Source organism: Carlito syrichta, unplaced genomic scaffold (assembly GCF_000164805.1).
Source record: "Carlito syrichta isolate Samal-C Ts95f unplaced genomic scaffold, Tarsius_syrichta-2.0.1 Scaffold311975, whole genome shotgun sequence".
In the NCBI taxonomy this organism is placed as follows: domain Eukaryota; kingdom Metazoa; phylum Chordata; class Mammalia; order Primates; family Tarsiidae; genus Carlito; species Carlito syrichta.
In genome coordinates, this window is record NW_007256071.1 from 646,532 (window position 1) to 674,213 (window position 27,682).

Consider the following 27,682-nt stretch of genomic DNA (forward strand, 5'->3'; position numbering starts at 1 on the left):
ATATATACATATATATATATATATATATATATATATATAAATGCCATATATGCATTCATTGACACTGTTTCTATATGTATATTTATATATAATATATAGATATATGTTAAATGTCATGTTGAATATATAGTTATATGCTATATGTCATGTAGAATATATAGATGTATGTTGTATGTCATGTAGAATATATAGATATATGTTATATTTGTATTCTGTATATAGTATATAAATGTGTTATATATGCATTCACTGACACTTTTTATATGTATATATTATATATAGTATATGGATATAATGTCATATATACACATTCACTGACTATATATATATATATTTTTGTTGTTGTTTTGTTTTGTTTTGTTTTGTTTTGAGTTGGAGTCTCACTTTGTCACCTGGACTAGAGTGCAGTGGCATGCTCCTGGCCACCGCAGCCTTGCCCTGCTGGGCTCTGGCGATTCTTCTGCCTCAGCCTTCCAAGTAGCTGGAACTACCAGCGTGTGCTACCATGCCTGGCTAATTTTTTATTTATTGTAGAGCTGAGGTCTTGCCAAGTTGCCCGGGTGGATCCCGAACCCGTGGGCTCAGGCAGTCCACTAGCCTTGGCCTCCCAAAGTGCTGGGATTACAGGTTGAGGCACTGAGCTTTGCTGACTATATATATATTGTACATAGAACATAAATATGCTATATACACGCATTCACTGACACTGCTATATATATATAAAATGTATGTAGGGAAATAAAGAGGGAAACCCAAATAATATAAAAAGCTCTATGATGGTGGGGTTTTTTGTCAGTGCCGGAACCTGGATATGTTCCAATAAAACTTTATTCACAGGCTCAGAGCAGGCCGGTCTTGGCTCACTGGCTATAGTTTGCTGATGCTGGTGTGGAAAGTCGCCACTCACTGGCCATCCTGCCAGCCTCAGTCCTGCCCTGCCGACTCTGGCACCCCAACTCCTCACACTTCCTTGAGTGCTGGACACCCAGAGGCTCCACGCTGACCCCAGGTTGCAGGAGGGGGAGAAGCGCGACCAGGAAGCCACGCGGGTGGCTGCCGTGCCTCCTGGGCGAGCTGGGAATGGTTGCAAAACAGAGCGGCCGCTGGTCCTGCAGATCTGTGATGCCATGACTCACTCTGTTGATGCAGAGGCTATAAAATCCACTCTACCATTTTAGAAAACACACGTGCTTATTATAGCACCGATGCTCAAGGGCTGAGAGCGCAGACTCCGGCACAACAGCCACCAGGTGGGTGAGTGGGGGGAGGGACGCACATCTGGATCCCCATGTGACCCTTGCATGTCATTCATGTGCGACCTCTGGGGAGTGCAGAAATGAGTAAGGAGAGTCAGGGCCAGAGACAAACACATGGAGGTTTGCAGCTCTTCGTGACAGTGTGGATAGGAGACCCGGGACTGCCAGATTGCCTGATTTTTTTTTTTTTAGTTGGAGTCTCACTCTGTCACCCAGACTGGAGTGCAGTGGCCGCTCCCGGCCACTGCAGCCTCGACCTGCTGGGCTCCGGCGATCTTTCCTCCTCAGCCTTCCGAGTAGCTGGAACTACAGGCACGCGCTACCATGCCCAGCTAATTTTTGACTTATTGTAGAGATGAGGTCTCGCCAAATTGCCCAGGTGGGTCTCGAACCCGCGGGCTCAGGCAGTCCACTCACCTCAGCCTCCCAAAGGGCTGGGATTACAGGCTGAACCACCGAGCCCGGCTTGATTTTTTTTTAACCAGAAAGCTTTTGACGATACTTATATAGCAGATATAGCATCGACATTTAAAAGTGTTATTCGCTTTCTTTCATTTGTATATTAAATTCCTATTTTAAGTGAATGACTGTTCAGGTCTCTGGGGCCCCATATAGGGGCAGCATCCCTGTCCTGCTGTCCCCCTTCCCCAGCCAGTGGGAGCACCAGTTCATCCGTCTTCCATGTTGGGGACTCTGCATTTCGCTGTTGTCGGCTCTCGGTGTCCAATGATCCTGTGTGATTTAACATGGAACCAGGGCGTTTGTTGACAATCCCACCCGGGGAGGAAGGAGCAAGCGGCTTGTAACCTGTAAACCCGTCACCTGAGTCCAGCCTGAGTGGGAGCAGCCCTGGGCTCCATCCTCAGGCCGAAGTGGACGCTTCCACGGCCCCTCCACTGCAGACAGATGGGCCATCCTGTTCCCTTCCCTGAAAAGCAGTGCCTGCAACTGAGGAGTAGATGGCCAGAGTATTCCTTTGCGCCCCGAGATGCACCTGAGTCCCACTTGGTTAGTGCCTTCTGAGTGGGGCAGATAGAAACCTCCATGCATTTCCTTCTGATATCCCGCAGGGTCCTTTGTAGAGGCTGGTGGTTTAACCCTCCTGGTGACCTGCAAGGGCTTGGAGCGTGTGCTCATGTCTCAGGAGAGGGAAGTGGGACTCGGATCTGTTAAGTCACTTGCTGTGTGTGGCAGAGCTCGAAGCCTCCTGGGTCTACCCTGAACCTTCATTGACCTCACACTTGAACATGGAAAACCACTTCCTCCCCGTCCCCTCCCAACGCTGTCCACGCCAGGGGCAGCACGGGTCTCACTCTTGTGAATGCGCCCACAGAGGCAGAGAGTGGAACTCCCGGGGCAAAGCTGGTAAGACAGACCGTGGCCTCATGTCTGCTTGGCACCTGCCCAGCGCCTGCTGGCATCCTCCTGGCAGAGCCAGGGCATGCGCTGCCCTGGCGGCCCCGCCGTTTTGCTCTGGGATCACGCCTCCACAGTCTACTTGGATGGTGACCATTTTTCAGCCTCTCCTCGGGACTTACTGGCCTTGGCACTAGTGAACAGGATCGGCCAGGGGGGTGACAGAATGTCCCCCCTTTGGGGTGGTCTGGTGTTTCCTCATGATCACATTGGCTTTCTAGGTTTTTGGACAACACAGAGGCAAAGGGTCCCCCCCTACATCACACTGGGTAGTGCAGAAATGAGTAAGGAGCAGGACCCATTGCTGCCATGTGACCCTGGTCACTTGGCTAAGTGGGTCCGCCGACCTTCCCCCACTGCAAAGTAACCGTGCTTTTCACACACTCATCTCTGAAAGCAAGTTGCTCCATCCAGCCCGTGCTCTAGAGGGAGTTAAGCTCTGTATCTGGAATTTGATTTGATGTGTTTATTTAATTTTTTGTTTTGTTTGTTTTGGGGACAGCTCGCTCTGTCGCTCAGGCTGGAGTGCAGTGGGGTGATCATATCTTACTGCAGCCTGGAACTCCCAAGCTTAGGCGATCCTCCAACCTCAACCTCCTGAGTAGTTGGGACTATAGGTATGTGCCACCATGCTGACTAATACTTTTTTTTTTCTTTGAGTTGGAATCTCACTCTGTCGCCCAGACTGGAGTGCAGTGGCCGCTCCCGGCCACCGCAGCCTCGGCCTGCTGGGCTCCGGTGATCCTTCCGCCTCAGCCTTCCGAGTAGCTGGAATTACAGGCATGCACCACCAAGCCCAGCTGATTTTTTGATTTATTGTAGAGATGAGGTCTCGCTGCCCAGGCGGGTCTCGAACCCGCGGGCTCAGGCAATTCACTCACCTCAGCCTCCCAAAGGCGCGGGATTACAGGCTGAGCCACCGAGCCCGGCTGCTGACTAATTCTTTAAAAAATTTTCTTTGTAGGGACAAGGTCTCACGACCTGGGCTCAAGTGATCCCTCCACCTTGACATTCCAAAGTGCTTGGCATTCCACAACACTCAGTCAATTGTATTTGTTTTAAATTAGCTTAGATTTAAAATTGAATAGCCAGAAGTGGCTACCATATTGGACTGTACAGATCAGGAGTGATTTCTCTACCAGGGCCGGGAGTTAGTTGAGGAATAGATTATCGCTGGGGTCAGACAATGGTTGATCGTAGCATAAATAAATAAATGTCCAAACGCTGCCATGTCATTGGGGTGTGACGGTGAAAGTTTTTGATGCTAAAAAAGGATTCTCCAGCATGTTGGAAGCCGCTTCCAGAAGGGAATTCATGAAACCAGGCCAGAGGGTGTCTTCACGCTTGAGGTTCTGTTACTGTGGATATACGGAGTCAGTCATTGCTAAGCATGGGGGTTAGAAGGGTCAACCTGTTATGGGGTCTTCTACATTTCAGAAGACGGGATGACCGGCAGGTGCCATTTTTTGACTCCAAATATTATTTACATCTGTGGATGAGAACCTCCACCCGCTCCCCAGGTCATGCTTTCCCTCCCTCCCTCCTTCCCTCCCTGTCACTTGACTGTCCTGTACCTTATCCTTTCCACCTGTCACATAGGGTTACATTTAGTGCCACATTTTACAGGCTTGTTGCAAAGCATTAAGTAAGCTGGCCCAAGCGCTGGGTGCTTATGAGGCTTGTGCAGGTCAAGTGTGGGTCCTGGGTGTTGTTGTCCTCCTAAGCCTCTTTCTCTAAAGCCCACATCTTCCGCTCCACAATCTCTTCTGTGATAGACGTGGCAGGCAAACCCAGCTCCCCGGGCAGAACTGCCACACAGACACCCCGAGCACTGTGCTCATGGCCACCCGGCCACCTCGCTTCAACGCCCAGACTTGTGGCAGGTCCGCGCTCTGCCCGTGCAACGCACGTGCCCAGAGTGTGTCTTGTCTCACCTCCACGATCCTCGGCTTTTCTCATCAGGAAACACCATGGATTCATTTTTCCGAGACTTTTCACATATAAGCTCAGTGTTCTTGTAACACTCTCTAAGTGGAAACCCATGTCACGGGTTGTATATTTAATCTCACTGGAAAAGTAGAGGCTAGAAAGAAGGCAACTAGTGAAAGACTACGGGCAGTGTCCGGCCCAAGCCTGGGAGGCCACCGCTGGCTCTGTGTTGGCTAAATAAGGAGGGAGTTGCTAGGAGGGCCAGTGTCCCCCTCCCTCACTGCCCAGGCCCCCTGCAGAGGCCTGCAAGGGTTGGGAAGGGGGTAACTTTCTCAGGATGTGAGCCAATGGAAAAAAAAAATGCCAGGTCTGTGCACCACCTAAAATTATCACAGCAGCATAGCCCAGCTTGGGAAAGTTTTGCTTCGTGGCCCTGAATGCAGCTTTGCTAACATACATACCACCTTTACTCTGAGTCAAACCTATAGAAGCTTAACCTTCAGGAGGCCACAGCTGTCAGGAGGCCAATGCCCTGACATTGGCACTGCAGACATGACATGTCCAGGGTCCCGGGACAAAAGACATGGACTGTGGAGCATGGACTCCAAGCTCAGCATATGTGTTCATACTCCTGGGTCCTCTGAGCTCACCAGGTGGTGTCTGTCTTCCCAGGCCTATTTGTTGACCATGTAAGACTCAGGCAGACCCTTGCAAGAATAGGTTATGATTCATTTAAGATACAGATTGGAGCTCCAACATGCTCATTTAAAACAGGTCTTGGCTTAAAGCAATATTGAGATGCAAAGTCTGGAGAATTAAAACAAGTGGAATCTTACACCCATCAGAATGACTGCTAGAAAGTCAAAAAGTAACAGATGTTGGTGAGGCTGCTTGTACACTGCTGCTTATACACTGCTGCTTATACACTGGGAAGGTAAATGAGTACGACCTCTATGGAAAACAGTATGGAGATTTCTCAGAGAACTAAAATTAGAGCTACCATTTCCTCCAGCAATCCCCTATGGGGTGTCTCCACCAAAGAAAAGCATCATCATATCAGAAAGACACTGGTGTTCAGATGCTCATCACAGCACCACTCACAACAGCACAGTTACGGAGCCCACCGAAGCATCTATCAGCTGATGAGTGGGAAAAGAATACGTGGGGTGTGTGTGTGTGTGTGTGTGTGTGTGTGTGTGATGAAATACCATTCAGCCATAAAAAGAACGAAATCGTGTCCTTTGTAGCAACATGGATGGAGCCGGAGGCCGTTATCCTCCATGAATTTACTCAGAAGCAGAAGGCCACACACCATGTCACAAGGGAGAGCTCAGCAGTGTGTACTCAGGGGCATACAGTGTGGAGAATGGATGTGGGAGACTCCCAAATGTGAGAAGGGCTGGAGGAATGCAAGATTCCTTGGTGGGTACAAGGTACCTTGTTCAGGAGATGCTTACCCTAAACGCCCAGACTTCCCTGCTACACGGTATATTTACACAACACAACAGCAGCAGCAGCACCGATATACAGGCAAATAGAAGAAAGCGAGAAACACCTCACCTTGGCTCTGGGGACCACGATGTCCACAAATGACACACAACAACACACGGTCATGTTAAAGTCTGGGCAGCAGCTGCTCACTGAGGAGTGAGCTGGAGACCTCTGAGCTCCTCCGGAAGGCGACTACCTGGTGGTGGGTGCGGGAGGTTCTGGTGCCACTCGGGACACAGACCATTGGACTGAGGTGGCCAGGCGCAGCCGATGTGCCGTGAGTGGGTTTAGATGGGCTTCCTTCCCCGCTGGCATCCTCAAGTGGGGGATGTTTTGCATAAAAATATTGATTTCTGGTTTCTCTTCAAAAGCAGAAGACCAATGACGGTGCCCACGTTCACTGTGGGCTGCGCCATTTGCAGCAAAGTCGTGACCCCTGCTTCACTGGGCACAGGCTGTTGTACCAGCAGGTGACTCCCGGGGGAAGCTGGATCTGAGATCTGCCACGGGAGGGTAACATGCCAGGGTTTGTGAGCCTTTGGCTTTCTGAAGATGGAATCTGTGACGTGGGTGGAATGAGCCATCTTCGTGCACCTGAAGTTACCACCACACCACCCCAGAATGGCTTCCGTGGAGAAACATGGGTGGCGCCAGAGTTGAGAATTGGGGGGTTACGGGGACCCCTATGCGCCCCACCCCTCAAAACTCAAAAGCTGACCGCGGGCTGCTCGTGGGACCCAGCAGTCCCTTTCCTGAGTAAGCGCGCATCAGAAACATGTCCCCACGTCCACCGGGAGTCACGTTCAGGAATGTTCTTTGCATCATTATTTTTAGCGGCCCCAACCTGGAATGTTCCTGATGCTCAACAGTTGTTGAACACAAGTAGATGAATATTCTGGAACATTCATCAAGAGGTTGCTACCCAGCATCGAGGTCGAGCAATTGACTGCTTCACACCCATGGGTGAATCCCGGTCCCAGGAGGAGAGCCAGACCCAGACTCTAGAAAGACGAGCTCGGGCCATTCACACGGGTTGGAACAACAGGGCAACAGAGCCATGGTGCCTTTGGGGGGTGGGGCTTGACAGGAAACAAGAGGAGGTGGTGTTGGGTTCCTGGAAATATTCTACTTCTCGGTCTGGGTATGGTAATACAGGTGTGTGTACTTTGTAAATATTAATAAAGCTATTCTCTGATTTATGCAGTTTTTATGTGTTTTACTTCAAATTTAAAAGTTGACTTAAACGTGTCTGAAAACATCCGCGGGGGAAGAGATTTTGTCTGATTTCTGCAGCCCCAGATGTACCATGCCATGAGCTGAAGATAGATTTGGCCTCAGCTGAGGACACATCCTCTGACACCTTGGGGTCCCACGTCACCCTGTGAATAAGGTAAACCCAACTGACATCATTCGAAGCGACTGGTCCTGGGTAGAGGCTTCCCAGGGGAGTTGCATGCAACACAGGGCTGCTCCCTCCACGTACATGGACAGCCCAGATGTGCCTTGTGACTGGTCGGCACAGCCACCACCTTCAGTTACTCCAGTGACCGAGGGAGGCCACCAGGATTGTGGCATCTCTTGCACAAGCAGATGCATTTTTAACGAAGCCTTTCCATCTCGTTCGTGGCTGTGTTATTTGTAAAAGACACGTAGGAGGCCTGTCCTTACATTCACAAAGTTATAATAGATGCGTCTTCCCGCATCTGTGACTGCCATGCTCAGAGTGTATGTGGAATGTTTAGTCCAAGGATAAAAACCCTGTTTATGTGGGTTCCTGGTGCACATTTTTCCACATTCTGCTCCCCCTTTTCTTTCTCTCTCTCTCTTTCTCTCTCACACACATTGTTTTGGGGATTTTTGTTTGTATTTTGAGTAGGAGCCTCACTCTGTCTCTAGACTGGAGTGCAGTGGCACACTCACCACCCCAGCGTTGACCTGCTGGGCTCAGGCGATTCTTCCGCCTCAGCCCTCCAAGTAGCCGGAACTACAGGCGCCCGCTACCAAGTCTGGCTAACTTTTTGATTTTATTATAAAGATGAGGGCTCGCCAAGGTGCCTGGTCTGGTCTTGAACCCGCAGGCTCAGGCAATCCACTCACCTCGGCCTCCCAAAGTGCTGGGATTACAGGCTGAGCCACTGAGCCTGACCAGCAGATGCATTTTTACCAAGGCCTTTACATCTCATTTGTGGTTATGTTATTTGTAGAAGACATGTAGGAGGCTCATCCTTACATTCACAAAGTTATAATTGGCCCATCTTCCTGCACCAGCGGCTGCCACATTCAGAGAGTATGTGGAATGTTTAGTCCCAGGATAAAAACCCTGTTTATGTGGGTTTCTGGCGCATGTTTTTCCACATGCTACTCCCCCTTTCTTTCTTTATCTCTTTCTCTGGTTATTTTGTTGTTGCTGTTGAGTTTTTTATTTTTTGTGTCAGAGTCTCACTGTGGCCCAGGCTGGAGTACTGTGGCACTCTCACGGCCACCACAGCTTCGACCTGCTGGGCTTAGGCTAGCCTTCCGCCTCAGCCTTCCAAGTAGCCGGAAATACAGGCATGCATGACCACACCCGGCTAATTTTTTTTTGATTTATTGTAGAGATGAGGTCTCACCATGTTTGCCCAGGCTGATCTCAAACCCGTGGGCTCAGGCAATCCTCTCGCCTCGGCCTCCCAAAGTGCTGGGATGACAGGTTATTATTCATGACTGCCTTGTTGCAGACATGTTTTTATTACGGGTCATATTATCTCATCTCGGGAGTTAGGGAATGTAGCCCATGAACTGCTGTGTGTTGCATATGCTGGACAGGTAGAGTTCAGAGTCATGTTTTATGCAGGATTCAGTTAAGTCAACAGGTGACATCCAAGTCACATCTAGAAAAAATTACCCCCGGGAGTGCCAGAGACAGAGGCCAGCCTGGAGACAACTCTGACAAGTCCCAGGATGTTCCCTGGCAACTTTCTCCTCTAGCATTGGAGGAGATTGCTGTTTATTGCTGGAGGACCCGGCACGGTGGATGGTTGTGTTTAGAGGACAGTTGTTCAAAGGGTCGACATCCTGGCACATCCGGGACATGCCCACAGTGACATGCCGTCGGGGACACACCCTGCAACACTTCAGGCTCTTGCTGGGGGCCCTGGGGACATCTTTTATTCTTTTTAATTGAGATAACCCTCACAGCACCTAAAATTAACCATTTAGAGTGAGCACTTCAGTGGCACTGAGCACATTCGCTGTGCCATGGGGTCCTGCCTCTATGCAGTTCCACATCACTGTCACCATCCCAAAGCAAAAAACCCCAAGCCCGTTAGGAGCCACGCCTCGCCCCACCCTCTCCCCCCAGTCACCGCTGAGTTACTTTCTGTCTTTGTTTTGACTATGTCATGTAAATGGGATCACACACTATGTGGACCGTCGTATCTGAGCCAGTTCGCGTAGCAGAACAATACCCGATCAGATGGAGAGACAGACCTCTCTTGTTTCATGTGTTCATTGTTGATGAACCCTTGGGTCATTTCCACATTTATGGCTGTTACGAACACTGCTACTGTGAACATCTGTGTTCAAGAATTTGAACGCCTGTTTCGGAGGTGTTGGGGTGTATAACAGGGAGGGGATTGACCGGGTCATGTGGCAATTCCCTTTAACACGCTCAGAAAGCACCGAGCTGTCTTCCACAGCGGCTGTGCCACTTCGCGTCTCCACCAGAAATGTGTGTGGATTCCAGCATTTTAGCTTCCCAGCTGGGGGGCACCTTAGTTCTCGCCTAAGTCCAGCCCCTTCTTTTTGGAGGTAAAGTGCTGCTTTCGGGCTGCCTGCGTTTTGGTGGTGTTGACCGGTGTGAACCAACGTTAACTTGAACTTGCTTTTCTTCTGCGAATAAGTCAGACTGTGCCTTGGAGGTAGCTGTAAGTTGATTAAATGCAGTGACTGAGAAAAGCCTCATGCACAGCGTGAGCGTGGCTGTCACAAGCTCGCGTGAGAACCTGCTTCATGCATTGTGGCTTCCACTCGAGCTTGTCTCCAGCCTGCATGAGGAAGATGGCTTTGAATAGCACATATGCTTCTCTGCAATTGCATTATTGGCATCTGGCAATGCTGCACTAACGAACAGGTCAGGAACCACGTGTATGGGGCATGTTGGCATGAGTCTCTGAAAGCAGTAAGGCACTGAGTGTTGTGGGCTGTTCTCCAACCTCTCCACCCCATGCTGGACTGACATATTAACGACACCACCTGGTCTCTGAGTATGAAGTGATGATGTATTTACAACTCACAATGTCAACGTGTGTGTGTCCAGAGAGAAAACTGGCTATAAATTGGCTGCAAGAGGCCTGAGCCTTGTTGGGATGGGGGACCATCCCTGTATTGGCACGACATTCCACATGCAAATGGCCCTTGACAGTTTGCAAAACGCATTTATGTAGATTAGCTCGTTTAAATTGCCAAGAATACTTGGAGAGGTTAAACAATTTTCCCCAAATCACACTTGGCCAGTGGCAGGCCTGGGCCTCTAGCTCAGGGCCTCACATCTCAGCGGGTCTTCACGCCGTGGGCTGACACAGAGTGCCCTGGTCTTGGTCTCCAGGGAACCAGGCTCAGGGACTTAAGGATCCAACAGTGGCAGCCCTGCCCGTCCCTGCTCCCTGCTGTCCACGCAGGGCCTTTCCTCCCTTCCTTCCACTACTGAGTCTTCCTGCCCAGGCCTCCAGGCTAGAGCCACTCATGAAGCCTTTACAGAAGAAAAGCACATTGCCAAGCGCACTAGAGTGTGGACTCGAGTTGTTTTGATTATACGTTGTTATCATAGATAATTGCATCATTCTTATATAACACCGCTATGCCAGACGCACCTATTATAACCACATAGCCTATAGCTGAGTGTGTGATGATGAGGTATTTAGGATTCATAATGTAATTATGTGGCCAGAGATAAAACTGGTAATAAAATCTTGACAGCCTTTTTTTTTTTTTTTTGAGTCGGAGTTTCACTCTGTCACCCCGACTGGAGTGCAGTGGCACGATCCCGGCCACCACAGCCTCGACCTGCTGGGCTCCCGCCACCTTCCGCCTCAGCCTTCCGAGTAGCTGGAACTACAGGCGTGCGCTACCACGCCCGGCTCATTTTGATTTATTGTAGAGATGAGGTCTCACCAAATTGCCCAGGCGGGTCCCGAACCCGTGGGCTCAGGCAATCCACTCACCTCAGCCTCCCAAAGGCGCAGGATTACACGCTGAGCCACCGAGCCTAGCCAGCTTTTCGAAGCCATAAGGCCAAAACGAACGAGCAGCTTAGAGAGAAGCAAATCCAAGACGCCAGTAAGTGCAAAAGTCACCCTCGTGGTGACATCTCACCCTCCATCAGAGCGCCCTCTGGGGGTGGCTCGGTGCCGTCTTTGGTCGGCCTAGGGCGGACTTGCGTTCCTGCAAACTCCCACAGAATCTCTGGTCCTTGAGCATGCTCGAAGCCCTTGGGTTGCCTTTTGCTGCCTCTCGGGATCTCAGGACAGTCAACATGGCTGCGCTTCAGACCGTGCGCCACTCCACGCAGACCAGCGTGTGGACATTGGCGTGTGGCTGGAACGTGGCACGGAGTTATGCTTGCATGGGTTCATTTAGGTCTCATGGACGTAAAAATGCCCCAAATATTGTTTAGGCCCCCAGGCTATATCTACAGTCTCCAGCTCCAGGAAAAACGCACCAGGCCTTTCATTTGTGTGGCAAGATCATAGTTCACAGCAGCCTCCACCTCCTGGGCTCAAGCGGTTCTCCAGCCTCAGACTCCCAAGTAGCTGGGACTATATGCTGGTGACACCACACCCAGTTAATTTTTTGATTTTTTTTTTTTTTTGTAGAGACGAGTTCTCGCTATCTTGCCCTGGCTGGTCTTGAACTCCTGGGCTCAGGCAATCCTCCCACCTCGGCCTCCCAAAGTGCTGGGATGACAGGTGTGAGCCGTAGCACCCAGGCCTTCCAGTACCGCCACCTCTGGCAACTGGAGACATTTCTGAGTCTTGTTATCCAGCCTCAGGCCCAAGGGAGCTGCTGGATGTTTCTCTTCACACAAGATTCAGAGTGGTGTTGGACGCAGGAAGTGAGGGTCTCCGGCTCGGGGGCTGCCCAGCTGGTCTCCACCCCACTCCTCCACTTGCAGGTGGGGGCTACTTGCTCAGGACCCTGAGTTCCTCAGGCCTCAGTTACCTCACATGACAAGTGCGGTAACAGTCGTGTCTCCCTCCCGGGCTGTCGTGAGAATGATGAGATTTAATTTAATTTAATTTATTAAGCCGGGCTCAGTGGCTCAGCCTGTCATCCCGCGCCTTTGGGAGGCTGAGGTGAGTGGATGGCCTGAGCCCGCGGGTTCAAGACCCGCCTGGGCGGCGAGACCTCATCTCTACAATAAATCAAAAAATCAGCCGGGCGTGGTAGCGCGTGCCTGTAATTCCGGCTACTCGGAAGGCTGAGGCGGAAGGATCGCCGGAGCCCAGGAGGCGAGGCTGTGGTGGCCGGGAGCGGCCACTGCACTCCAGTCTGGGCGACTGAGTGAGACTCCAACTCAAAAAACAAAAAAGTTAATTTAATTTATTATAAAGATGTGGGATAAAAGTCAGGATTAGGTACATAAGTGATGTATGTGCAGGTAAAGCTTGGGCTTCTAGCTGATTCTCACGTCCCCTGGTTTAGGTTCCCTTTGTGTTTTTCCCCACCATCCCCCGGAAATATCCCACGACTGCGGACCCCTCCCTTGTGTCATTGGGATCAATGTCCAGGGCCCACTTATGAGTGAGAGCATGTGGTATTTGGTTCTTTGTTTCTGTGACAGGTCACTAAGTTTGATGGACTCCACCTCCATCCAATGACTGCAAAGTCCATGACTTTGTTCTTCTTTATGGCTGCATAATATTCCATCATGTATATGGACACCTAGTCTTTATCTTGTCTACTTTTGATGTACAGTAGGGTTGGCCCCTGTTTTTGCTATTGCAAACAGTGCTGCAATAAAGGATGGATGAAATTTTAAAGAGGAAAAAAAGAGCTCAGCTTGATCTTGGCTCGGCGTGGAAGCCGGGACTATGGGGTCCTCCTCCTGAGGTCTCGTCCCCAAGTGCCGGTGCTGCTCTCTCCTGTCATTGCACTCTCCCATCAGGCCCATTGCGTCCCATGGCCCCCTTAAAGCACCCCTGCCCTCAGCCTGGACTGGGATTCCTGGCCATTTCCATCTGTCTATTCCCACCCAGCATTTTGGGAGGCCGAGGCGGGGGGATTGTTTGAGCCCCTGGGAGCAAGGTGGCGTCACAGACTCTGTTCCCCCAGAGCCTTCCGTCCCCGCCCCTCGGAGGCTCAGATTCCAAGCTCCTCTTCTCCCTCTGCTTCTTCCCAGCTCTGCAGAGGTCTCTCTCCTCCCACTATCTTCCCCTCCGTCCTGTGGGATGCGGCCTCTGCTTCTGCCTCTCCAGCACCTTTCTCAGAGGCCGTGGGAGCTATCCCGGCTGCTGCAACCCTCAGGTGCTGTGGGGTCCTCATCCGACTGCTTGGCCAGCAGCATCTGACCTTCTGACCTTGACCCTCAAAGCTCCAGTCCCTCGCCCCTGGGGTGTCACATGTCTGGTCTCTCAAGGGGCCTCTCGGGCCCATGATTTCTTTTAATGCCACGTGCCACATTCAGGGGTGTCACGTGCCACGTTCAGGGGTGTCACGTGGGTCTGTTGTGTGGTGCCGAGGTCTGGGCTTCCATGAAACCTGTCATCCGGGTAGTGGACCCACTGGATGGTTTCTCAGCCCTCGCCCCTCCCTCCTTCCCACAGAGTCCCCGGAGTCTGTCATTCCGCCCTTATGCCCACATGTGCCCTGTGTCTAGCTCCCATGTATAAGTGAGAACACATAGTATTTGGTTTTCTGCTTCTGGGTTAATTTGCTTAGGATAATGACCTCCTGCTGCGTCCACCCCGCCACCAAGGGCACGCTTTCCTTCTCATGCTCAAGCCTAACATCCACTTTTCTCTCAGCTCTGTCCTGGGCCCCGGCGATTCTCACGCCTGCCGTGACTCGGTGGCATCTGTGTGAGTGCAACTTCTGCAGGGGTCTCATCCAGGCTCCAGCCCTGGGTTCTAGGTCGTGTGGGAACTGGTTCCTGTGAGGTCTCACCGAGGCATGCCACACTGCCCAGGCCCAGCTGACTCAGTGTCCCATTCCTAAACCCACAAGTAAGTCCTCCCTCCCTACCCCTGCACCTCCAGCCCCTAGCTAGATCCAGCCATTCTCCACTCCAGTTGCCAAGCCCTGCAATTTCAGTTTCTTTGAGGATCTCTGGATCCTTCCTCCTTCCCCCCCGCCCCATTTGGGCCATCATCTCAGATGAGAACGCCGGCATCACCCTCTAAGTGACCGAGAATCCAACTGGTTCCAGCCATGCTTCTCAATCCTTCAGCATCAGGACAGTGTTTCTCTAGGATAAATATCATTGGGCTGTTTATTTTACTTGAAAACCTTCTGTGTTTCCTGCATTTCATTCTAGATCAAACGCTCCCTCCTGGACATGTGGAGCATAGCCCTCACCTACCTCGCCCCTCCAGGCCTCCTGGCCCGCCCTATCCCTGCCCCAGGAGTCACGTGGCGGGGGGGGGGTTGATGAATCAGCAGGGTGTGGACAACTATGCCCTGGGAAGAACCGCCCACTGTATGAGAGCTGATGGCGCCCCTGCTGTCCAAAAGACTCGGCATCTAGTTATGTGTCCACTCTCTCTTGAAGGGCCTCCTGCCCGGGCCTCCCCTTCAGAAGCAGCGCCCACCTCTGGGGCTGGGAGCACCACGCCAGCCCTTGATGGCCTTCCAAGGCAGCCCAGTGGAGGCCAGGAGCAGAGGCTGTGCCAGGGTTCTACCCCTGGGGCCTGTCCACTGTCGCTGGAGACTGGGGTTGAGGGCTCAGATCCCGCAGTCAGGGCCCATGCTGGATCCCGAGGGCCAGAAATAAAGTGTTCTTGGATCAGCCTGCATTGTGTGTTTCTTCTGGGTGACCCCTCACCCATTCCCTGGGATCAGGTTCATCTCAGGGAAGACTAGAGGTCCTCCCCTGCCTCCTATAGTCACTGGCACTTCCATCATCTGGCACTGGATGCCCTGATTACCTGCTAGGCCCCCGAGGCTAGGGGCAGGGAATGCTTCTCACCCACGTCTCAGGGTCCCTGAGCCCCGTGCCAGCAACCACACCAGGACTTAATAGAGGTGACTAGGATGGGAAGTGACTGGTAGAAAGGGTTTTTCCTGCCTGGGTGGTTTCCCTCCAGGGCATGGCCGTCTTGTCGACTGAGACAAGGGCCTGATCTGTCCTCACAGGGCTGGGTGGGTCTTCTGAAGACCTGAATGCTTCCTTGACGTGTGTGCTTTGAGCTGCTCTTGGGAAACTCCAGTCCACGTCTCAGCATTTCAGGCAGGGGTGGAGACTGGCTTGGGCCACCATGCAAAACCCCACAGACCAGGGGTTTCAACAAAGGTTCTGGAGGCCGGAAGTCCAGGACCAGGTTCTGGGTGATTCCGTCTCCAGTGAGGGTCTCTGCCTGGCTTGGAGGTGACTGTCTTCCTACCATGTGCTCACGTGGCAGGGCGGGGAGAAGAGAGAGGGACACACATAGGGGAGGGAGAGAGAGGGAGAGACAGAAAGACAGGGAGAGAGAGAGAGAACAAAAGAGAAAGAGAAGCAGAGGGAGCGAGAGGGAGAAAGTGAGACAGTAAGAGAGGAAGGGAAGGGAGAGAAGGAGAGAGAGGAAGAGAGAGGGAACGAGAAGGAGGGGGAGAAGGCGGGAAGGCAGACGGAGGGGTGGAGAGAGACCCAGGGCTTCCTCTGGGGATCACTGACCTCTTGGACTAGGATCCGCCCTCTGACCTCAATGAACCTTGATCCCTGTAAGAGCCCATCTCCAAGTGGAGACATGCTGCGGGGAAGGACCTCAAAAGGCAGATCTGGGGCCCCAGCACGGCCCGGCAGGTGGCCCAGGCAGCATGAGACCCAAAGGCGCCTCTGCCTGAGGGGGTCCGCACCCTGCACTGGGGTCTCTGCACCTCCCCTCCCGCCATGATGCTTGGATACCAAACAGGTCTGGCAGCTTCCGTCAAGTGCCCATCTTTAAGCCAAACTCATCCCGTAGACATTTTGGTTTGGGGAGGGAGCATTTGAAGGGGCAGCCAACATATCCACTCAGGGATATTTCAGGTAGAAACCCAAAGTCTTCTCAAAACGGTGCCCCAGGGACTCTCTTGTCCCCATGGAGCATGGCCTCTTAGGATGGGGCCTGGGCTCTGGCATTGGCCACGTCCCCTGTCCTCTGGAATGCTCCTGCATCTATCTGACCCTGTCCACCCCGGTGTGTTACACACCTCTGTCTTGTGGGCAGTTGGGTTTGAAACTTTTGCCTTGGCTGGGTGCCATGACTCACACTTGTATTTCCAGTGCTTTGGGAGCCCGAGGCGGGAGACTCTCTTGGGGCCGGGAGTTCAAGATCAGCCTGGGCAACATAGCAAGACTCAATTTCCTTAAAAAAATTAATTCAACAAAATTAGCCAGGCATGGTGGTGCAAGCCTGTAGTCCCAGCTACTCAGGAGGCAGAAGAGGGAGGATCGCTTGATTCCAGGAATTCGAGACTGTATTGAATTGTGATTGTGCCACTGCACTCCAGCCTGGGTGATGTGTGGAGACCCTGTCCCTCAAAAAAATAAACAGAAACAAAAAACCAAACCAACCCAAAGAAACTCTTGCCATAACGCTTTCCTTCCTCTCTTGTCCTCATCAGAATTTGTTTCTTGCTGATAATTTTGCTTCCTAACAGCTAGAAAATCAAATAAGGCTGTTCCTATTGAATATATGAGTGGGTGTTCATGGGTTAAAAAGTGTCCATAACCGGCAAGTTGTGTGGTCACCCCACGGGGGGAATGGCACGTTGTGTGGCTGTCCCGTGGGGATGGTGTCGAGGGTCCAGGCCTAGCTGTCCCAAATCCAGCCCCAGCGTGCCCAGGCCAGCACACGGCCCTGGTCCTGAGGTCCTGGGTCCTGTGTGTGTCCACCCACAAAGTGGAAAGAAGAAGCAACCTCCCAGCTGTGGCTGCAGACAGTGCCATCCAGCAAACTGCTCCTTCTGGTCCTTAGGGAATAGGCCAGGGCCGTCTCCTTGGGCATCACTGTCCAGGAAACCCCAAACCCTCTCGCCTTGCATGACTTTAGGCTTAGAGGAGCCATGATTACAACCATTTCCACCGCAGTGCTCTGAGTTCTCCCCTGGGAAAGGAAGCTGTCACGTATCCAAAGAAGCAGAAAGACAGACGGCTCGGGGGCTGCATCACAACGGTTGTTTCAGGGTGAGACTGAGGCGGAGGGGCGTGCCGCCAGAATTTGGAAAGTCCCTCCCCGTCCTGGCAGCACATGTGTCACGAACTCGCCATACAGGCTGTGGGCATGAGTCATCCAAGTCAATGACTGGGCACTTAGGTGTGATCATCGTCAAAGTATCAGAACGCCACAGCAAGGGGACACAGTGGGGCATCTGTTATATGGCAGTGTGGAACCATGTATGTACATGTGTGCTCTGAGGCCCTGCCTGCTGGCTGCCTCACCCTGGGCTGTGGAAACCCCTGTTGCTCAGACAGGAGTGTCAGATTGTGTTAAATCCACCCGGTCCTCCTCTTCCTCCTCCTCCTGGGAATTGTCAAAGCTGGTGCCGCACTGGCTGCTTGGAGACTGGTTTTGTGGTGTGGCGACTATAAGCCACACCTTTCGGATGCCTTCTGGTCTCAAGCACACGCCCGACACAAACGTGAGCTCTGTCTTGCCTGGTGACATTTCTCGGGAGGTGCTGATTAATTCAGAAAGGCTTGATCTAACTGGGGCAGTGGTCCCTTCCCTGGGTGAACAGCTCAGCCCTGCAGGGTCAGTTATGAGGCTTTCCAGGGTAAGTCTCGCTGCATTTCAGCATCTTAATCGGATTGGAAGGGTGAGCAGTCTGCGTTTTCTGAACTTCCCCTGAGGCCTGCAAGTATATGCATGTCCTAGTAGTGTCTGTGCTTCTGCAGGGGCAGTGAGGACCAAAGTCTGAAATCTCACGCCCCTCCCATGCTGTCCCAGACTTCTTCGGGGATGGATGAATTGGAAGGATGTTCGTCTTCCGATGAATGCTCACGTAGTCTGAGGAGGTGCCGTCTGGTACATTTGCTCTTCCTTTGGGCCTTTATCATGATGTCTTTGTCAGTGAATGGGTTTCTTTCAGCATCGCTGTAGGGCAGGCTTTGGTGCTGGGCTAGTCTATGATTCTTGAAGCATGGAGTGGGGGACTGTCTGTTTTGAGATGATGCAGTGTGTCAGTAGACTTCTCTGTGACTGGCTCTTTGGGGGACAGGAGGGGACCAGGATGGCGCGTGGTACCCCAAGTGCCCATTCCTGCTGGGACCAGTTTGGGGGCTGCATGGGGGGAGGTGCTGCTTCTCTCCCTCTGTGTGGCACTGCTCTGGCTCAGTGCCTCCCAGATGGATGCAGGCCCTGAACTTTTTTCTTGGGAAGATTGATTTCGCCAGGTTAAGCACTTGACCTCGGATTGCTGAGATGGAATAGAAATAAAATAAATGGATGTAGGCATTTCTACAGCCTCCAGAAAATTGGATAAAAGATTAGCCCTGTTTCTGTATCCAATGTGCCTTTCTTGCAATTCACTCTTCCTGAATGAGGCAGTGGCGGGGGTGGAGGGGTGTGGATGGCCTGAACTAGGTGGCTGTTTGGTGGCAGAATGTGGAAGGTGTGAGCAGTCATAATGGTGCCTTCCATAGGGAAGGGGCCTGCATGTCTGGACCTCGATCATGCGCAGTGAGGGTTGCTTGGTGCTCTAGAGCGATGTCCTTGAATCCTCACGCACCTGATAGGTTGGTTCTTTTACACCCTTAGATCAAAGTGTTGGAATGCCAGGCAGCTTGTCCAAGGCCCCATTTGGGGAGCTCCAGTTTGTATTTAAGCGATTTGAACCCATAACCCAACCTCTATTTTAAGTGCCTCCGATTCTCAAATTCTCTGAGCTATTGTGACCTTAGTTGAACTGGGAGCGTGTAAGGGCTCCAGGGTGAGCTGCCAAGTGTTTTGATGAAAACACCCATCCTCTTATGGCCTCCAGAGATTCCCACTTTGGGGATTTGCTAGGACATTCATAGGTTTCTCAAGGAGCCAGTGCAGGACGTCATCATCTGCTTTACTTGAGAAAACCAACCATAAATGTGTTATTAGGAACATGTCAGAGAAGAGGAGAGCATGCCATCATCAGCTCCTAGAGGCTGGGGGATCATTATTTCCCAGGAATAAGCCACAGTTGTGTGTAGGTTCCTTCATTGTGTGGAAACTTGGTGGGTGCCAAAATGTGGCAGAGCCTGTAGTGATCGTGGCCAAGAGGAGGGGAAGGTTGACTGAAATATGGAACCTCAAAATAGCCAGGAGGAGCCTTTCTCCTTGTGGGATATGTTTGAAGCCACATGATTTCTTGCCACTTTTCTACTGTGTGAATGGAGTGTAAACACTGAGCACTTGAAATACTATATTGGAGATGAATCACATCAATTCAAGAGGTGGGTAGCCCAAATATATCAATTCATTTATGGCGTGAACAGAGAACAGACTTAAAGAATGGAGCAGGGAGAAAACTGTGACCTGATGGCTAGTGGGGTTCCAGAGCTTTCTACCATGGGTCACTAATTATCCAGACTGCATCTTTCTTGAACTTTTAGAATGGATGTTTTTTCTTCTTTTATCTTTGCAAGGATTCCTCAGCTCACTTGTTGAAGTCATTTTCTGGTTGCCTTATTATTTGTATTTCTTTTGACATAAATTTATCCTAACTATTGATCTAGTGGAATTTTTTTTGTAGTGTTAATTTTCTTTATGTGTTTTGAATTGCTATTTGGAGACTCATCTTGAATGGGAGATTTTAACCTCCAGTTTCTCTATTTCTATGCTCACTGTCCTTGTCCTACCTATCTGTAGTTACCACACCTCACCTGGGAACTCTCTGTCTTGCATTGGATTTTACTACTGGCAGCTCAGAGTTCTTATGCCATGGTGATATCAAGGAGTAGGACAAGTCTTGATATTGAGCTGGTGGGTCTCCTCTCTCCTGCCTCTGTGGGTGAGCGACCTTCTATAAGCCATGGCTCTGGATATAAGTCGGATTATTTTCAGCCTCCTGGTTGGGGTATTAGTTGCCACGTAGTGACCTTAGTTAGACGTCCTGCCTCAGGTAGAACATGATGAATCTCAGATAACCTAAAAAGGTTGAATTCTTTCTTCTCTCTCCCTATTTCCAGACTCTGAATCTAGAAGCTTCCAGGAGTTCTACTCACCATATTGTGTTCCAGCTATTTGTAATTCTTTGATAGGTTTATCTTACTTTTGAGTAAGCAAAGTATGTTAAAGCTTCCTCTTAATTCTTTATTGTGGCCTTATGTTTGGAGCAGAGTTTGTGGGGAAAAGGGCAGGTCAAAGTTTGACTTAGCAGCTTCATTGGTGAGAAGTTCTGTTTCTTCTTTAAGAATAAGACAAGTAATGCAGGTGGGTACACTGAGAATCAGATGGGATTGATCTGCTAGGCACTGCACTAACTTCTTAATATATATTTTCTTATCATTGTAAAGTATAACACCATGGTATTTTGTAGACTGGGAAACTTATGGGTCAGAAAAAAGGAAAACCAGTCCCAAATCGCACACAGCTGCGGATTGCAGACTAAATGCCCAACCCTGGGTGTAATCTCCCAGTCAGAGCACTTGACCCTTGTGTTCCACCAGGCCTCTAAACATAGGGCACCCTCTCATGTGTCTCTTTCTTTTGTCTCAGGAAAATGAACTGACGGATGCTGCCCAGGGAGAGGGTCGCCTGAGTTCCCAACATGCAGGCCTTCCTGCAAAGGCCCGGCAACATGACAAGGTAACTGAGGACCTCATCCACAAAGCATCTTGGGCCCCCGGGGTGGGGCAGTTGGGGGAAGGGAGGAGCCACGGGGAAGTGGGGAGGGAGGACTCACTGGATCTCCCATGGGAGGATGGCCAAGACCCTGGGCCAGGTCTCTCTGTCTTTGTCACATGCCCGGCACGTGAAGCACCCCATGGCATCCTAGCCACAGTCTGCTACTTGTTTGCACTTGGAAGGCCACCAAGAACCATGCCCTTAACTACAAGGCAGGATAAACCTGTAGGTGCCCACTGCCGCTGCCCATTTCTTCTCTAGTGAATAGCACGGCCACTGCCCAATTGCTCAAGCCAAGATACTGGGCCTTGTGGACGCTGCCCTTCCTTCCCTGAATCTCACTCCCAGTCTTGATCCATTTTCTGTTGCTTATAACAGAATACTTGAAACTGGGTCATTTATAAGGAAAGGGAATTTATTTCTTGTGGTTGTAGAGGCTGAGAAGTCCAAGGATGAGGGGCTGCATCTGGTGAGAACCTTCTTGCTGTTAGGGACTCTACAGAGTCCTGAGGGTGCAGGACATCACAGGCTGGGAGGTTGGGTAGACTGGCTCAGCTTTCTTTTCCTCTCCTTCTCAAACCAGTACACCCCTCCTGTCACAGCCCCTTAATCCATGACTACATTCACCTAGTCATGATCTAATCACTCCTTAAAGGCCCCACCTCTCACTGCCCCACGGGGCATTAAGTTCCCAACACAGAAATCTGGGAGATTCTGCACACACCAGCCAGCCTCGCCAGCTCCTGATATGCCTCAGCACTCCTCCTCCTCCCACCACCACCACTATCATTGTCTCTTGCCCAGATGCCAAAGCCATTTTGTACTGGCCCATCTCCCGTCTTGTCATCCCACAGCCATCTTCCCCGCGGCAGTTGGAGTGATCTTGTGAGGCCACCAGATCCCGCGGCTCTCATGCCCAAGCCCGCCAGTGCCATCCTTACATAAAGCTTCACTCCTGCTGTGGCTGCCGTCCTGTCCCGCTGCAGCTGGCCAGGCCATCTCTGACTCTCAAGCTTCACCCCCTGACCTCCTCCTGTTCCTTGGGCCCCCAAGCTTGTCTTAGCATCAGTGATTTTCTCTGCTTAGAACACTGTTCTCTCATCTCTGAACAGCCAGAAGCTTCTGGCCTTTCAAGCCTCAGGTTAAACGCCCCTCCCAGCGGGCATTCCCAGCTGTCCACCCTGACACCCTCCTTCCACCTCCCTTTCTCTATGTGACATCACCCGTGGTCATGCTCTTGATGTCTCTTGCCATCCCCTAGTTGATCACATCTTCACTTACATGCTTGTCTGTGGCCCCCATGAGGATGTGGGTCATGTGACCACAGGAGCCTTGGCTATCACCTCCCTCACTGTCTCTCCAGCACCTGTCACAGGATGCACAGTAGGTGCTCAGTGAACGTCGGTTGAATGACTGACTGGTGGTTTTGAGCTGCTAATTTTGCAGCTTTACCAGTTCATAGTTCAAGGAACAACTGTGCCCTGATAATTTCATATAAAATTTAGACGTTTCTTATTTGACACTTATATCCCTGCCTTCCTTCTTTCCTTTTTGTTGTTGTTATTGTTGTTTTAAAAAGTGTGTTTTTCAGAAAAGTCCAAGTGTTGATGGGGATGTGGAGAAACTGGAACCCTGTGTCTGACTGGGGACAAAAATGGTGTGACCACCATGGAAAACAGTTTGGAAGTCCCTCAAAAAACTAAAAGTTGAATTACATAGGATCCAGAATTCTCACTTTTGGGTAGGCACAAAAGAACCGAAAACAGGGGCACCCAAAGAGAGATATGTGCACACATGGTGCAAGTGTACAGTGGCCAAAATGTGGAGGCCACCCACGTGTCTGCTGGTGGATGGACAGATAAACACACATGATGTATCCATGCAGTGGGAGGTTGTTGATCCTTTAAAAGGACGGAGAGCCTGACACTCGCTACACCGTGGATCAAACTTGGGGACATTCTGCTAAGCAAAGCAGCCAGGTGCGAAGGACAAATGCTGTTCAGTTCCACCTACAGGAGGCTCCTGCATTTGCCAGATTCATGGGAAAATGGAGGTGGCAAGGGCTGGGGAGGGGGCTGGGGAGTGATTTAGGAGGACAGAGCTTCCGCCTGGAAGAGGGAGCATCCTGGAGTTGATAGCAGTGATGACTGAGCAACCGCATGACTGTGCTTAATGCCACTGAACTGTCTGCTTAAAGACGGTTCAGATGGTAAATTTCACGTTACATTCTATTTTAAAAAGGTTGTGTTTTCCTAATCCCAACTCCAAACCACTCTCAGGAAAGGCTCTGATTAACCCACTCACAGCCAGGTTCGGTGGCTCAGCGGCTCAGCCTGTAATCCCGCGCCTTTGGGAGGCTGAGGTGAGTGGATTGCCTGAGCCCACGGGTTCGAGACCCGCCTGGGCAACTTGGCGAGACCTCATCTCTACAATAAATCAAAATGAGCCGGGCGTGGTAGCGTGTACCTGTAGTTCCAACTACTTGGAAGGTTGAGGCTGAAGGATCGCCGGAGCCCAGCAGGTCGAGGCTGCGGTGGCCGGGAGTGTCCACTGCACTCCAGTCTGGGTGACAGTGAGACTCCAACTCAAAAAAAACAAAACAAAACAAAAAACCCATTCACGCTGAGGTATGAACGTGTAACAAGGCTCAGTGGCTTTCTCAGTCCGGGAGGATTTTGCTCCAAACAGTAGCACAGCGTAAAAGGGTGCTGGTGCTCTGGGTGTCAGAGGCAGGCTGATGGCAGGGCTGTGGGGAGCTGGGCATGGGAGGCGGGTCCTGGGAGGCCAGGCTGGGGTGTCTTCCTCCCTCCCTCTCAGATGGCTGCATGTACACAACTCTGCTGCTGGACTGGGCTCCCACACCTAGGTGACGGCTTTAGCTATGAGGCCAAAAGCTGAGTGCGCTCTGCAGGCTTGCGGCTCATGGCGATGGCCTGTGGAGGCGGGGTCTGATCTCAGCCCGGAGTAATAGGTCCAGCCTCAGTCCTCAGCCTCCTTCCCAGGCCGCCTCTCGGTGCTGTTGGACACTCTGCTCCCCTGGGAGTCGCACGAATCCAGCTTTCCTTTGACCTGAGCTTTGATGTGTCTTTCCCTGCCGCCTTGTCACCGTGGCCTTTTTAACAGGACTGCAAGGTGCAAAAAATGAACCTGTCTTCCCTCTGCTTTGCAGAGGTGTTGAGGAGCCCAGAGACTCCCCTGTGTAGATGAAAAAGCAGCATTGGACAGGAAGGCAGGGCCTCAGGTCTGTCCCACCTGCCCGCCACCTGATGGCAGGGCTTGGTGTCTCCAGAGTGCCCAGATGGTTATCTGCATGAGGCACATGGCAGACAGCGGTACCAGAGATGGTCTCAATGTCCCAGGGTAGCTGGAGAGGCAGGGGGTGGGACTGAGCTGGTACTGATAAAACTGTGACGGCACCCCCAGACTCATAGGTGGATGTTTCAGTGCCCCCGCGGAAACACAAGTGCTTCCATCCTCGGGGAGACATTTGGGGGTCCCCAGCTCCTTCATTGGACTCTTGCTTGGACTTGCAATCTGCTTCTTAGGAGCCCTGACGAAGAGGGTAAAATTAATTTCCAGAGCTCTTGATTACACATGCAAGGAGAGAGGGTCTCAGCATTTTGCCCTGGGCAGAAATGCTTAGTTCTTGGGTTGGACTTTATGGAATGTAGGATGGATTTTCTCGGACCGGCAGCCTGTGGAAGGAGACCAGCAGGCCGGGAGTCCAGGACATGGTGCGGGGGATGTGTCCAGTGCTTTGGAGCCTGCAAACCCAGCTGCTTATTGACTTCAAAAAAAATTCAAATTTCTTAAGCTGGGCTCAGATTGGGACTATTAAGCCCCCCTCCTCCACTGGAACGTGGTTCTGTGGCAGATCTGAGGTTTAAGGGTTTTGTCACGTTGACAAAATATTTTAGAGGTCTCTTCCACCTGGTGCCACTTTGGCTGCCACGAAACTCTGTATTTTGCAATGGAAATGAGTTGAGCGTCTGAATCTGACACCCCAGGTTATTGAAGTGCAACCATGTCCTTGTGCTGTGAGCAAGAGCCAGGTGCTGTGTAGGTGGCTACGTTCATGTCCCGCGAACCTACGACCCATGAACTCCACTCACCTGCTGGCTAGAAGTTCAAGTTGCCAGAAAGTCTTGGGACAGCCACGAAACACTGGCAAAAATAGTGATCATATAACTTTCTAGCAATTTCCTCCTTTAAAAAAATTATTTCAGTGAGAAAATTATGGACGTTTATGAGGCCAAACTTTTGACTGAGAGGGGAGTGTCCGGCCCTGGGTTGCAAGAGAAATCTCATGAGAGTAAACTATTCCGTGCCTTTTAAATTTTTTTCCCCCAAATATAAATAATTTTTCATTTTTTAATTTGAAAATTGTGAGTACACTTCAGGATTAGGTATACAGGTGGTCATCGTACAGGTAAATTTGGGCCTCCCTTGGGTCCCGACTTCGCCTGGGTTGAGATCAGGTACCCTTATTGATGTTAAGTGTGTCCCCCCTTCTCTAGTAGTGTCCTACTACTGCCCATACCTTTCTTTACTTAATCAGGACAAAGGGGGAATTGTCTGGGCTCCTGACTTTGAATGTACAGGAATGCTTTTGATTCTGGTTCTTCGTGGAAATCCCTTTGAGTCCTTTCCTCTTGGGGAACCTCCTGGCCGGGTTCTGGAAGAATGTTCTAGTCGGGGCACAGTGTGACAGGGCGTAGCTCTCAGGGAGTGGTGTTCTCATGTGTTGCACCAGACACATCAGTGCAGTGGGACCCCCCGGGCGCGAGGGCGTCTGTGCACCAAGGGCTCGGCACGAACTGGGCAGCAGAGGCAGCAGGCAGGGAAGAGACCCCGCCGGGTGTTCCTGTGGTTCAGTGGCCCCTGATGCTAGCACACAAGTGCCCATTAGAGCTCATATGCAGAGGGTTTCGATTTAGAGGCATCAGACCTGATCCAAGCAGGATGGCCTGCTCCCACATCCACGTGAGCCCCCGCTCCTGTTTTCGGCTGGAATTCTTCCCAGCGACAGGTGCAGAGCTTGAGTTCAGGGCTTGCACACCAGACATTCCTGTGCCCGGGGAGTCCTGCAGGGGCGAGCCTAGGCAGAAGCGGGGCTTGGAGAAGGGAGGAGGGCCTGGTACCTGTGGCCACCTGGCTCCAACATGCATGGTGGCTTCTGTGACACGTGGCAGGTGGTATTCTTTTGCTGAGTATGGCTCCTCTGTGTGGCTGGAGGAAGAGAAAGAGCCAGAGCTTTCAGCTCCTCTCTGTGGCTGAAGAGAGCCAGAGCTTTCTTCGTGGATTTCATATTCATGAAGGGCTGTGGTCCCCAGAGATTTCTACTCGTGTGTCATCAGAAAGCTGTGTCACATGGGTTCTTGGGCTGGGTCTTGCAGGAGAGAGACAGCACCCCAAAAAGCAACTGAGGAGGGTTAGGAAGTGTCCTTGAAAAGGTGTGGGCAGAGGCAAGGGGCCAGCAGGGGCGACAGGAGCCCTGATGCTGGGGACAGGAGAGGCCTGGGGGTGATCTGAGATCCAGGATCCCAGGGACCAGGGACATGGTTGTCAGAGTAGAGTACGTGAGTGCTTGCCATCACCATGGCTGTCACCTGGCTGGCCTCTGTGTTAGTCCCCTGTCTAGCTGCTGTGATGATTCTCATACTCAGTGCCTCATGTCTCACCGCGGTGGAGTTGGGAAGTCTGGATATCAGGGTGTGGGCAGGGCCGAGTCCTGGGAGCTCCTCCCTTCTGGTTTCGTCTGGTTGCCCAGGGCCGCCTGTGGCCTCAACTCCTGGTCAATCCCTCCATCCCTGAGGCTGATGAGGTGGCATCACCAACCCTCTCTTGTCAGACTGTGCTTCCTCTTTCTTGAGGCTGCCTCCTCTTTCCCGTGTAAGGAGCTCTGTGATGACACTGGACCCACCTGGGTAATTCAAGGTCACCGCCTGGTCTGGGATCCTTCATGTGATCCATCTTCTAAGCCCCTCTTTCTTGTAGAGGGATAGTTCCGGGGAGGTTAGGGACGAGGACATGGATGTCCTCGCGGGGCCATTACCAGCCAACCTCAGTCTCTAAACACCCGGCTCTGTGGTGCCCTCACCCCCCAAGGTACCCTCTTCCTCTCCTTATCCGCAGATCCCTTCTCGTGGTTGTCAGCCAGGGCAATGGTCTCGATCATTCTGATAAGCAAGTAGGTGACTCTATGACCATTTTAAGGCAAAGGAATGCCGAGCCACGATCGTGGCAATGGGGAGCCGGCGCCTTGACCTCCCGGAGTCCTCACGGTCCCTGCCTGGACTCTGCATTTCCTCCCACCTTCCTCTCCTCTTAGGCTCAAGGAGCGTCACCCCTGAGACCAACACGCCCACTGCCTGATGTGACCAGCCTCTGTTAAATTACTGCACTCGCTGCTGTTTCCCACGGCATGAACGCCGGGTCTGAGCCCCGCTTGCTGAAACTGCCCTCCCAGCTCCCCCTGGGATAATCGGGTTTCAGGCAGCCTGACCCTCTGACTTCTGCCCCAGCCTCCGTCGTGGCCTCTCTGTGGGGCATGGCTCCAGCACCCGGCGGTCGGTTTCCAGATCATGGCCTGTTGGAGATCAGGAATTGTCC

The 27,682-nt window shown here is 51.7% G+C and overlaps 1 long non-coding RNA gene across 1 annotated transcript in view; it reads left to right on the forward strand.

Moving 5' to 3' along the window:
- Positions 1-21,013, forward strand: part of LOC103271886 — a 102,983-nt gene extending 81,970 nt beyond the window's left edge. Inside the window, exon 3 of the long non-coding RNA XR_505081.1 lies at positions 20,942-21,013. This is a non-coding gene — a long non-coding RNA (uncharacterized LOC103271886). The remainder of the gene's footprint in view (positions 1-20,941) is intronic.
- Positions 21,014-27,682: the final 6,669 nt, after the last annotated feature.